The sequence below is a fragment of the Microtus ochrogaster genome, chromosome 16, assembly GCF_000317375.1.
Source record: "Microtus ochrogaster isolate Prairie Vole_2 chromosome 16, MicOch1.0, whole genome shotgun sequence".
Lineage (NCBI taxonomy): Eukaryota > Metazoa > Chordata > Mammalia > Rodentia > Cricetidae > Microtus > Microtus ochrogaster.
In genome coordinates this window covers 20088881-20102009 of record NC_022018.1, presented here as the reverse complement: position 1 = coordinate 20102009, position 13129 = coordinate 20088881, and the positions used below count along the sequence as shown (strand labels likewise).

The following is a 13129-nucleotide window of genomic DNA, read 5'->3' as shown; positions in this document are numbered from 1 at the left end:
TGGGGGGAGGGGGAGGGAAATGGGAGGCGGTGGCAGGGAAGAGGCAGAAATCCTTAATAAATAAATAAATAAAAAAGAAAGAATATTAAGAGCAGCAAAGGAAAAAGTCCAAGTAACATATAAAGGCAGACCTATCAGAATTACACCTGACTTCTTATTGGAGCCAATGAATGCCAGAAGGTCATGGTCGAGCATTATGCAGACATTAAGAGATCACAGCTGCCAGCCCAGACTACTATACCCAGAAAAACTTTAAATCACCATAAAAGAAGAAAACAAAATATTCTATGACAAATCTAGATTTCATCAATACCTAGCCACAAACCCAGCCCTACACAAAATACTAGAAGGAAAACTCCAACCCATGGAGTTTTAATTTTAGTTTTTTAAATTTCATTTTATATGCCATCCACAGTTTTCTCCCCCACCTCTCCTCTCACCCACCCTCTGCTTCTCCCCCAGCCTTTCCCCTATCCACTCCTTCCAATGGGTAAAAGCTCCCATGGGAAGTGAACAAAGTCTGGCATATCAAGCTGGGGCCGGACCAAGTCCCCCCCTTAAGGCTGAGTATGACATCCCACCATAGGGAATGGGCTCCAACAAGTTAGCTTATGTACCGTGGATAGATCCTGATCCTACTGCCAGGTGCCTCACAGATAGTCCAAACTTCACCACTGACTCCCATATATGCAGAGCCTAGTTCAGTCCCATTGAGGCTCCACAGTTGTCAGTCTAGAGTTCATTAGTTTCCATGAGCTTGGTTCAGCTTTCTTTGTAGATTTCTCCATCGTGATCTTGAGCTCCCTTGCTCATATATTCCCTCGTCCCCCTCTTTGACTGGACTTCCTGAGCTTGACCTGGTGCTTGGTTGTGGATCTCTGCATCTGGCTCCATCATTTTCTGGATGAAGGCTCTGTAAAGACAGTTGAGGTATTCACCAATCTGATTACAGGGAAAGGCCAGCTGGGCTCCCTCTCCGCTATTTGATAGGTGTCTTACCTGGGGTAATCCTTGTGGATTCTTAGGAATTTCTCTAGCACCAGGTTTCTCCCTAACTGCACAGTGACTCTCTTTGTCAAGATCTCTCTTTCATTTTTCTCCCACTCTGTTCCTCTCTCCTATCAAATGTCCTGTTCCCTCATGTTTTTATCTCCCATTCCCTCCCCTTTACTACTGCCCCCCTCATCCCTGTCCCCACTTTACCCAAGAGATTTCATCTAATTCCAGTTCCTTGGTCAATCTATGTGTCCCTCTTAGGGTCTTCCTTGTTAACTAGCTTCTCTGGAGCTGTGCTTTATAGTCTAGCTATCCTTTGCTTTACACCTATTATATACTTATGAGTGAATACATACCATGTTTGTCTTTCTGAGTCTAGGTTTCCTCACTCAGGATGTTTTTTTCTAGTTCCATTCGTTTGTCAGAAAATTTCATGATATTATTGTTTTTTTACAGATAAGTAATACTCCATTGTATAAATGTAGGACATTTTCTTATCCATTCCTCAACTGAGGGGCATCTGGTTGTTTCCAGGTTCTGGCTATTACAAACAATCTTGATATGAATATAGTTGAACTAATGTCCTTGTTGTGTTAGTGTGCCTCCTTTGGGTATATGCCCAGGAGTGATATTGCTGGGTCTTGAGGTAGATTGATTCCCAGTTTTCTGAGAAACAACCATACTGATTTCCAAAGTGGCTGTACAAGTTTGCACTCCCACCAGCAGTGGAGAAGTGATCCCCTGACTCCTCATCCTCTCCAACATAAACTGTTCTCAGTACTTTTAATCTTAACCATTCTGACTGGTACAAGAATGTATCTCAGAGTCATTTTTATTTGGATTTACCTGATGATTAAGGATGTTGAGCAATTCCTTAAATGTTGTCTCCTTTGCCAATACCTTCAAGACTACTTTCCACTTTCTCTTTTATCAGGTTCAATGCAACAGGATTTATGTTGAGGTTCTTGATCCAACTGAACTTGAGTTTTGTGAATGGCAATAGATATGGATCTATTTACAAACTTCTACCATGCTGACATCTAGTTATGCCAGCATCTTTTGTTAAAGATGCTTTCCTTTTCCCATTGTACCTTTGAACTTCTTTGTCAAAAATCAGATGTTCATAGGTGTGGGGATTAATGCCATGGTCTTTAATTCAATTCCATTTATCCACATGTCTGTTTTTATGCCAATACCAAGCTGTTTTTATAACTATAGCTCTATAATAGAGTTTGAATTCAGGGATGGTGATACCTCTAGAAGTTCCTTTACTTCTACAGGATTGTTTTAACTATCCTGGGTTTTTGTTTTTCCATATGAAGCTGAATATTGCTTTTTCAAGGTCTGTGAAGAATTGTCCTGGGATTTTGTTAGGGATTGCATTGAATGTGTAGACAGCTTTTGATAAAATTGCCATTGTGTTTTCACACATCAGCTTTTGCTCACTTTTTTTCTGGTGATCTTGCTGTGGGCTTGAATGTTTGGAGGGCCTTATGGTAGCCTTCCAGGCATGTGTCTTGTGTATTTGTTCTTCAACTAAACAGAGGCAGTTGAGGTCATCATTTTGACCCTGATGTTGCAACATTGGAAGCAGTAACAGCACACTTTGATCCATAATCACCATCACACATTAATTAGCCTTCACAGATTTAAAATTAATAAATCTCTAACATTGATATTGAGAGTTGGATACTTGAGTTTTTAAATTACTTGAGATGATTTTGTTCAAAACAAGGACTGAGGAATAGTTAGTTTTGAGTCTCACAATGCAAAACATAGTATCAGATATTCCTGAGATCTTTGATTTGCCCAGGATTATACAAATAAAAATGGTTTCAATTATATAAGGACATGCAAAATTATTACCTAATAACTGTTAGAGGTGTGTTTGTCACTTCGTTTGCAGATTTTAAACCATCTCTAAATATGTAGTAAAAGGCTTGCTGCCATTTGAATTATTACTTTGAACACATTTATAAGAGTAAATAAATACAATTCAATAAGTTTCCTCTTTTCTCTTCCCTCCGCCTACCTTCCCACCTCCATCCATTCCTTTATTTTATCTTCATAAAAAGGTGGGCCTCCCCATGGGTATTCAAGTCAGTCATGGTGTATCAAGTTGAGATGAGACTAGGCACATCCTCTTCTATTAAAGTTGGTTGCAGCAATCCAGTAGAAGGAATGAATTCCAAAAGCAAACAACAGAAACAGGCCCTGCTCCCACAGTTAGGGACAGTTAGAAACAGGCCCTGCTCCCACAGTTAGAAGAGTGGTAGCTTCAAGTTTATTTTATTAGACTAACATTTTGATCATGTAAACCATTGGTAACAAACATATTCTCAAAATAACACCAAAATAGATCAAAAATTATTACCATATATTAGGTAATATATATTATCTTCCTCATTCTCTTTCTCTTTTTACACACACATACACACACACATACACACACACAGACACACACACACAGACAAACACACACACACACACCCTTTAACAACCTTCAACTTTCTGGATAAAGACATTAAAGTTTAGAGAGGAGAAGTAATTTGCTCAGTGTCATGCCATTAATGATCATGGACCTAAAATGTATCTCAAATATTCAACCCAGTGTGTGCAAACATCAGAATGACCTGTATTTTATGTTGCCAGCTCCCATGCCCATGCATTTTGATCAAATTGGTTTTGGATACAGCTTGGATATCTTGGTCTATTTCTGCTGCTTGTTTTCTATGGTACAGGGTAGTCAAGGTCAAGGCATTGACACCATGTCTGTTGAGGGTTCCTCTCTGGTTCTGAGATGGTACACATGGCCAAAGGCAGAAGGGCAAGAAGACCTTTGTAGCAGGACTGCACCCCATTCAGTGGAGCTCTGCCCTCACTACATAATCACCCCTAAACATGCTCTTACTACTATCACTTTGGTGATCAAATTTCAGATGAATTTTAGAACCCGAATCATAATATTGAGCTGAGGAAATTTTAAGAATTCCCAGAGTAGTGCTAATATGCAATAAAGCTCAAAAACCAGGTTTGTTTTGTTAAAAAAAAAAAATATCAACTACATTTTTGCCTCTCCAAGGAATTTTCTAAAACAAGAATCATCAAATGCATTGCTTACATTAAAAGATTCAACCACCTCTCTTAGTTTTTCCAAGGTCTATACAAAAATAAATTCTACCAGGTGAAATCTACATCTAAAAGCTTGTATCAATTATATGGAAACTAGTCAACTTAATTAATGCCATAAAGGGTATTTAAAATCCCTTAAGTGCAAGATAAGGGTGTTGTGGATATGTGGTAATTTATGAAAGGCAAGGACGGATTTCAGCTGGCTTCAAAATTAAACACAAACACAGCAACCTGACTGCTGAAATTGCTTGTATAGTTTCTCGGTTCACAGCAGAAGTCCCACGTCTAGATCACAGACGATAAGAGTCCCAGCACACTCTTCTGACTGGAGCACATCTGGGAATCCATGTTAAATTCTGGGTGTGTTTTAAGAGGAACGTCGATAATCGAGAGAAGAGACCTATGAAAACCATTTAATATGGAAAATGGTTAAAGATATATGAATACAAGGCAGATGGGACAGCTGTTTTCATACATTGGGAAAGCATTCACACAGATGAAGCTTTGATATAGTCAATGTGTTTTCCATGTGGCATGAGTTTAATAGACTCTTTAGTGCTAAATGGGTATGTGGACCACATAGGTATAGAAAATGGGACACAAGAACTACAGCTTAGAAAACAATCTCTGTAAAATGAGGGCTCCCTGTTTGGGGGACTTAGTATTTCATGGGAGCAATTCTTCCTTTTGTGATTAATATTTTAAGTGTTCTTAGTCTGGTTCATGCAACTTAGGGTTTAGAAGTGTCTGAACCTAAACAGAAATTCACTTTCCTTTCGAAATCTGTGTTATAAAATACATGTGTTTGTTTATTTGTTTTAAATTTTAAATATATAATAACTTTAAAATACATACAAATGTGCATACACAAAATATATGCAAATATATGTGCATTGAGTTTCTGAATCACATCGTTTTAAGCTGTGTATTTGTTTAATACCTTTCCACTACATCACTGGTGTAGAATGTTATGTCATTAAATCTGCAAGCGTCTGGTATACAACAGCACCTCACAGTTTAGAGTTCCTTATTAATGCTATATTCACCCAAGTATAGGCAGCACAGAACACTGCTAAGTGGGAAACAAATAAGTAACACCATTTTCTGGAATGTTTAAGCAGATTATCCTGAATTAGGTTGAGTTAGGGGAAAATTAGAGCTGTTAATTCTCATTATTTTTTGAGAGCCAATTGGATTAAAACTTCCTTCACAGTAAATCTGGATTATAACGCTTGCCGCATGTCTTCTCTTGAATCTAATTTGTATTGCCTTTGGTTCATAGGGAGAAGGATGTCAGACAATTCTCTGATTCTGGTTTTCTTAAAACCTGCATTTGAAAGTGGAAGGAAATTTGAATTTAAAAGTAATTCTTTTAGGCTGGGGGATTTGTTAGCTGCTGGGATAGAACAAGGGTCTTATTGTGACAGCCTTCTACAAGTAACACACTGTTCTCAAGTATACATGAGTTCTGCTGAGACTTCTAAAAGGTTTAAGTCACTACACTTTTAGGGTAGGATGTCCCTGTTGAATTTTGGATTCTCTAATATGCTTTTCAAATGTGAATGAAAGGTTTTGAAAGTTTTATATGCAATGTGCTATTTTAAAATCATTTTGAAATACTATGCTATGTATCATACGGTCTCTTTTTTATAGCTCTCTGATTGAAAATTTTTGTTTTGAGTCATATTCTCCTGGCCTTGTGCATGCTTTAAAGTCATATTATGTGTGTGTGTGTGTGTCATGTCTGCAGAAAACTGCCTGCTCCTTTTGCTGGAGGTAAGAGAAAGATTCCCATACCTGTGTCTGGAGCACTCTCTACCTAAGCACACAGCTTTCTGTTCTATGCATTCATCAGCAAATAAGATCTTAATATTTTCCTACCAGTTAACTTTTTAACAAAATGTTAGTATTTTGCAATCTTTACATCTTTGTCTCATTTGTGTATCCCACTTGATCCTGTTTAATCCGGACTTGACACCTTCTCCTACTTCTTTAACAGCTCCACCTCTAGTAACACAGAGGGTCCCTTCTGCCTTCCACTGGCTGTTCACTCACAGAACTTCACATTGTTGGGAGTGATGGCTCCCCTAAGCTATAAGGGGTCTTCTGAGCACCTTAAGCCAGAGTTAAAGTGATAAGTACAATCATGAATGCTTAGGTTCTGTGCTCAGTATAGAGCGAAAACATACTCGATTTCTGCATCTTTCTAAGTAGATTTACTATGCTATGTATCATGCATACATATTCTTGGCGAATGTTGAAAACCAGGTCTGTGCCGGGAGGTCCTAATACTTCCTTAGGCTATTTTGTCAGAATCAAGGGAAAGGCATGTGTATGGAAATCCTTCCTAAAGTGCAAACAATTAGGCAGCATTATTTTTATTATTCTTATTTCTAAGGATTTCTCTTTACAGATGCATGTCTGAGTTGTGTAGAACAGGATTGCACCATGGTGAAACTGGTGTAGAGCAGTTTCTAGGATATTTGAGGAGGTGGAAAATGCGGTGACTTTGCCCAGCTCTTCAGCATTAGTGCAAGACAGCTTTGGCAGAGTAACTGTCTTTTCCACTCTCAAATATACCGTCTCCCTTTCCAGAGAGACTACGTGAGGCAAGATGTCATAAGTTTAAAACCTTTAAATCTGAAAAGAAAAGAAGTTTTACCTTCAGAACAAATAATCAACTCTTCAGGGACCAGGGGCACTCAAAACTGCCATTTTTATTGTCCTTGGAACTGCAAATTCCTTAAGACCGAGGAGGGCCAGGATGTGGGTCTCAGCTGAGATAATGGCTTCCTAGGTCTCATACCATCCACCTTAGGAAGTTCTTGGATCAGAGACAGATGTAATCATATTGTCATTCTCCCCATTAAAGCTCCAGTGCCCCAACTGATGCAGAATTGGGAAGCTGATAGATAGATCCTTGAGGCTTGCTTCAGAGAACTAAGACTGAACCCCAATTTGACTCATTGACCTCAACTTACCAATTTAAAGTCCAACATTCTTTTCTTTTTGGTGTTTGTGACTATGAGTATTTATGTATCTATCAATCATCTAGCTAGCTAGCTCTGTTTATTATTATTTTTGGCAGTACTCAAGATTGAACTTAGGATCTTGCATACGATAGACAAACGCTCGACCACTGATCCTCATCTCCAGTCCTATGCTGAATATTTTGAAATCATACTTCTCTCAATCTTAAAAAAAATCCATCAATATTACTGAAGGTCAGCTGAGTAATGAAAGGAACCATAATCCCCGGGGATTCTGCAAAGATGACCAATGTCCTCAGTTTCTTTTTTCTCTTTGCTTCATGATGTTTTACTGTTCCCAAGGCAGGGTCTCACTATATCACTAAGGCTGGCCTCAAACCCAGGCTCCTTTTCCTTTGTCTCCCAAGTGCTAGGATTAGACATGTGTTGCTCTACCTAGCCAGGCATCTCTGTTCTTAGAAAAAGAGGCATGAGAAATATCACTGCAGCACAAAAGGCTGCAGACACTTGTGCTGCAAATATCAAATCATCTGTTGACTCAGCCTCTTCACAGAGCCATAAAGACAGACTACCTCCCTCATCTTATTCTGCCTTTCTTGGTGTGGTCAATTTTGATAATACTTTAAAAAGTAGTAAAAATAAAACTTTTTAAGAGATTCAACTGACATCATCTCACTACTCACTGGTGATGCTTGGACCCTTAAACAAATAATGGGGGGTTGTCCTGGAGATCCATGATAAGCTTTGGCCAGTCTAGGGTCACCCTAGATTAGAGAGATTCCTCTCCCACTGCTGTATGGGTGGCTAGGGAAATGGTTTTTGGGTGATGTGTGTGTGCTGTGTCGGGAAGGAGACATAATCCTGCATAAAGGTGCTTCACATCAGAACCCTATGCAATCCACTCTGGACTTACATTTATATCCAGAGGAAAGATGGTCAGGATACCAAACACAAGCCTGCATATGCCCATTTATCACAGTGACATTCATATTGGTTAAGATATTACACTGATTTGAGTGTCCATCAACAGATAAATGGGTGACGCCAACACAAATGGAATATTATTTAATCATAGAGAGGAATGAAGCCTTGTCATTTGCACAAAAATTAATGGAACTGGAGGACATTATATCAAGAAATAAGCCCGGATCAGAAATACCAAATATTCTCTTAGATACAGAAGCTAGAAAATGTCAACCTGAACATACAAAAATCAAGTCAGGTTGGTTTGGAAGAGTTACAAGTGTGTGAATAAAGAGAGGCTAGACTTGATGGGTCTGTGCTGTATCCATGTGTTACTACATCGCCCTCATGTGTTAGTGTGTACAGTTAACATGCATACCAGCACATGAAACACAGCAGAAAACTATCCTAGTCCATTTGTTGATGTCTATCTAGTCTTTCTCTACATTTGGCATGTGTTCTCACAGTAGATGCCTCAGAAGGCCTCTGGGAAGCTTCACGTTTATGGCATTTTATGCTTTGAAAGTGGTTTGACTCATTATTAGAACCTATTTGATTGTCTCAGCTGTGTTATTTACTTTCCTTTATCAACAGTCTAATATTAACACCTTACTGTTTTGTGTTGGATGATCAAAGAATTGTGTGTGTGTGTGTGTGTGTGTGTGTGTGTGTTTGTCATATTTCTGTGCCTCTGTGTGTGATGTTGCTGTGGATTGAAAGCAGAGCTTTACATACAACCAGGCAAGTCTTCTACTACTGACCTAGGATTTGTATTTTTTAAGTCTAGCAGTAAGAAGATGTGTCTTTATGAGCAGCTTCATTCTGAGTAAGTTTTCTCAAGGATTTTATTTCCTTATGCTCTTGGGTTTTGCTTTCTTGGAGAGAATTCTCTAAAATTACACTTTAAATTCCTTTTCTACTGTCTTGCTCCTTTTGGGGCTTTCATTTGTGTGCTGTTTTCTCTGTTCATTCTTCTGCAGTTTTGTGCTAATTTTATTTGTATCTTCTATTTAAAGAATAAAGTCTTTATTCTTTTATGTTTTCCTATTAAGTTAGTCTGATTTCCAAAATGGATCTTTCATTCCTTCCTGATTGTATGTATGTATGTATGTATGTATGTATGTATGTATGTATTTATTTATTTATTTATTTATTTATTTAAGACAGGGTTTCTCTGTAGCTTTGGAGCCTGTCCTGGAACTAGCTCTTATAGACCCGGCAGACCCCAAACTCACAGAGATCTGCCTGCCTCTGCCTCCCAAGTCCTGGTATTAAAGGTGTGTGCCGCCACTGCCCATCTTATTCCTAATTTTAGATATTTCATTTCTATTTAAAACTTGTTTTGTTTGATAATCACAAAATATATGAATTGTTGTGAATCAAATTTCTTTTTCTTTTATCGTTTTCATTCAGTTCCTTTAGTAATATGACTAGGATCTAGGGTGTAGTTCAGGGATTCAGTGCATATCTTGCACTCACAAGGTCCTGGTTTCTATCCCCAATATTGTCAAAAGACTAACAACATCAACAATAAGTAAAATAACAATGTTATATTGTTCATCTAGTTTGTTTTGTAAATCTTGCTTCTTCTGTGTATTCTTATCATCTGTAAACACATAATATTTTTCTTCATTCCATATGGCTTTGTTATTATCAACTACTATTGAAAATGATTTCAGTTTTGTCATATTGATCATTTTTTGCATTCATATGTGTGTGTGTGACATGTGCGTATGTACATACATGAGTACACTGGTATATGTATGCATGTGTGTGGGCAGCCTGAAGTTGAAGTCATGTGTTTTTCTCAATTGTTCTACAACATATTTATGGAAGAAGAACCTAACCCTGAACCTACATTCAGTAATTCTACTGTCTACTGGTCTAATAGTCAACTTGCCCTGGGATCCTCTGTGGTTATAGGCTGAGGCCTCCTGCCTTTTATGTGGTTCTGGGGACCTGGCCTCCTATACTTTATTCATAGTGCTTTATTCATTGAGCCATCTCCCCAACCTTATGTTGCTCATTTTTAAGAGAAGTGATATTTGCTAGTGTTTTTATTTATTTATTTTGAGGAAAGAGTGGGAGAGGATGGTTTGCATATTTGGTAGCTATTGAAGTTTTTGATGTAATTTTCCAGCTTGATAGCATTCTAATGCTCAAAATTTAAATGGCTCCCATATTGATCCTGTCTGTTTCCACGGCAATGGGAGAAGGTTGCATTGCCTACCGAGTCTTGCTTGGCTCTTGTGTTTGGGTAGATCTGGCTTGTTGTCCTGGCTTCACCTTCCACTAGAAGATTAGTTTGGCTTATTATGCATGTGGGCTTATGTGGGGGGTCTCTGAGGCCTTCACGGCCTGCAGAGTGATAAGTCCTAGGACACAAGAAGGCAGTTCAGCTCAACGCAACTCAGCAGACAGTGTTGGTTCAAACTTTCGAAGTCTGTCCCAAATAGTTTAAGTATACTTTTAGTCATTATATATCAATATTTATTAATTATAAAAATTGAACAAGGTTTATGCAAATAAAACTTAAGAGCAGATATCAATGTCTATTTGGAAGTAGGACTTTTGTTTTTCATGTACAACCAACCAACTGGAGATTTATACTATCTGTTTTTGCTTCTATTTGTTTAATTTAAACTCAATAGTAAACATTTTTTGATAAGTATAAATATTGCACTTTTTACTTAACATAAGAATAACTTGGGTCCAACGGGCTACATTATTGAGCACTGCTGTCAGCTACAAATGACAGAATTGCTATTCTAAGAAAACAGAAGTGTTCATCAGTACAAATGTTATTTTATGCAGTAGGTTGTTTCCTACACAAAGATAATAAGAAAACACATTATGAAATTTGTTTACAACACAGTGTCTCCATTGTTAACTGAAGCATCTCACAGGCTAAATGAGCAAATCCAGAAAACAGAGTTGCTCACTGAATCAATATTTATCAGAGTCTGTTGACAACTATTATGAATTAGCATCTACTGTACTTTTTTTTATCTGACTTCATTATTTGCAGCCTGCATACCTAAATTAAACAATTCTGTGGAGGGGAAATGATTTTTATATGAATTTTATTTAGATAATGCTTTGCGAATGGAATTCTTTCTGGAAAAGGGCAACAAAGAATATACAAGTCAGAACTGTAAACATTTTTTTTTAAAAAAAAAAAAAAAGGAAAAAACTAACCAAGAACAAGAAAGACAGATAAAATAGAAACTTGAAGTCTTAAAGGGATGGAGCGTGACTGGGATACATGGAAACTCGCGTGCACATGGGACAGAAGGGAATTTTGTGAAAACAACAGTGTTAATTATATAATTAATTTGAAATTCATAGCAATCAAGCTATGTATCATTTACTTCACAGGTACAATAAAGAGATGCCTACAGATTTACATTATTTAATCCCAGCAAAATTTGGTGCAGACTATTCTGGTGATAATCAAGTCAATTCCATGACCACCACAAAGCATACATACATCTCTCTGGAGACCACAGTACGTTAATACACACCAGGCATGACTACACTGACACTCTGAAAAGTCTGTAAAGACAAACTGACTGAGAAAAAATGATAAAGGTGTGAGGGAGAATTTGGTGCTGGGAAATCTCCTGCCACACAATTGTGCAAAGGTCACCAGGCCAGAAAGCACATCCTCCCTAGCCTTCTGGGCAGAACACGGGTTTTGTATTCCTTCCTTTGAAGGAACAACCCTGGGTGTTAGCACGCCAGGTTCGCTTAGTGAGTGTCTGTGACATCTGTGACAAAGACACCTGTGCCCCCTACAGGCTTGCAATTGGAAAGTCCGTGATTGTGAGCAAGTGTTAACTGTGAGACGCTAGTGTGTCTAGTGAATAATAGATCACTGCCCACCTAAAATGTAAAGTTCAAGGTAAAGGATAAAGACGCCATTCACTCCCTATAGTGGTCTATCCTTTGAGTGAAGTATTTTAGGAGTCGCTTAACCCCAGTTCTTAGCAGATATTAGAGATGGTCAAGATGAGGCTAGAGATGAAGACCGGGCCTACAGGAACCATGCTTTGGAGCTTTGATTTTATCCTACATCAGGTGCACCAAAGAAGAATTTAGGAGGTGTGGGAATGTGAAAATCAAATTAATGGTTGCGAAAGCACACATGACAACTTGCCTTTACACAGGATATAATCTGTTTTATAAGGTTCGGCATCTGTAAATGAGTTTGAAATTTTAAGTCAGTTTTAAGGATCCAAACTAGAACTAATCATACCTACTGGGCAGGATTGTTGTAAAGCTTAGTTGGGCTAACAGATTTACAGTTCATATAGTGTCTCAGAGATGTTAAACCCCATTACTTGCATAGGTCCCTAGCCCTTAAGGTAAGGTCTCTGCAGTTATCCACTTGCTCTAGGTGTGCGGTCTGTCCCTTCCCTTTTCTATTGCCATACCCGGCCCTCATAAAGACAGTGTCCTATGTCAGGCTTTCATGAGATTTATAGCACTCCTTCCTCAGCCCCATGCTGGCACTACAGGTTTGCGCCACCCTGCCTGGCTGGAACCATGTCATTTCTTAATACACGTTTAATTCCCCCGCCAGATGATCTCAACACAATGGCCACACAACATATATATCAACCTGCTTCATTCACAGATTTTTTGATATAAGCCCCCTTGTAACCCCAGATCATTGTCAAGGCCCTTTTGTGGTCATTCAAGGAGATGTGCAGAAAGTGCAGAGTCCAGAACTTTGGATGCATTCTTGGCTGTGGCTGAGGAGTTCACACAGGCCACTCAGAATTTTTTTCTTTCAGCCCATACTGGAAATATGGGACTATTTGGGAGCCCACGTGGGACCACATTTTTCATATTTTTGTGCTTCATGTTTATTATTTTGCTGCTAAACTGTCCCCAGGCATAGTTCCTATGGTTCGTAGGCATAAGAAGGCTTTGCTGTGGTTTTCAGAGAAAATATGTGTTTGATAAGCTTCTATATGTGAATTATAGTGCTGTTGGCCATGGTGATAACATATGTATATAACATATATATAAACATATATATA

General features: G+C 38.4%; 1 protein-coding gene across 1 annotated transcript in view; it reads left to right on the top strand.

Annotated features, from left to right (window-relative positions):
• Positions 1-13129, top strand: part of Armc4 (armadillo repeat containing 4) — a 162113-nt gene that overhangs the window by 106592 nt on the left and 42392 nt on the right. The window lies entirely within an intron of this gene.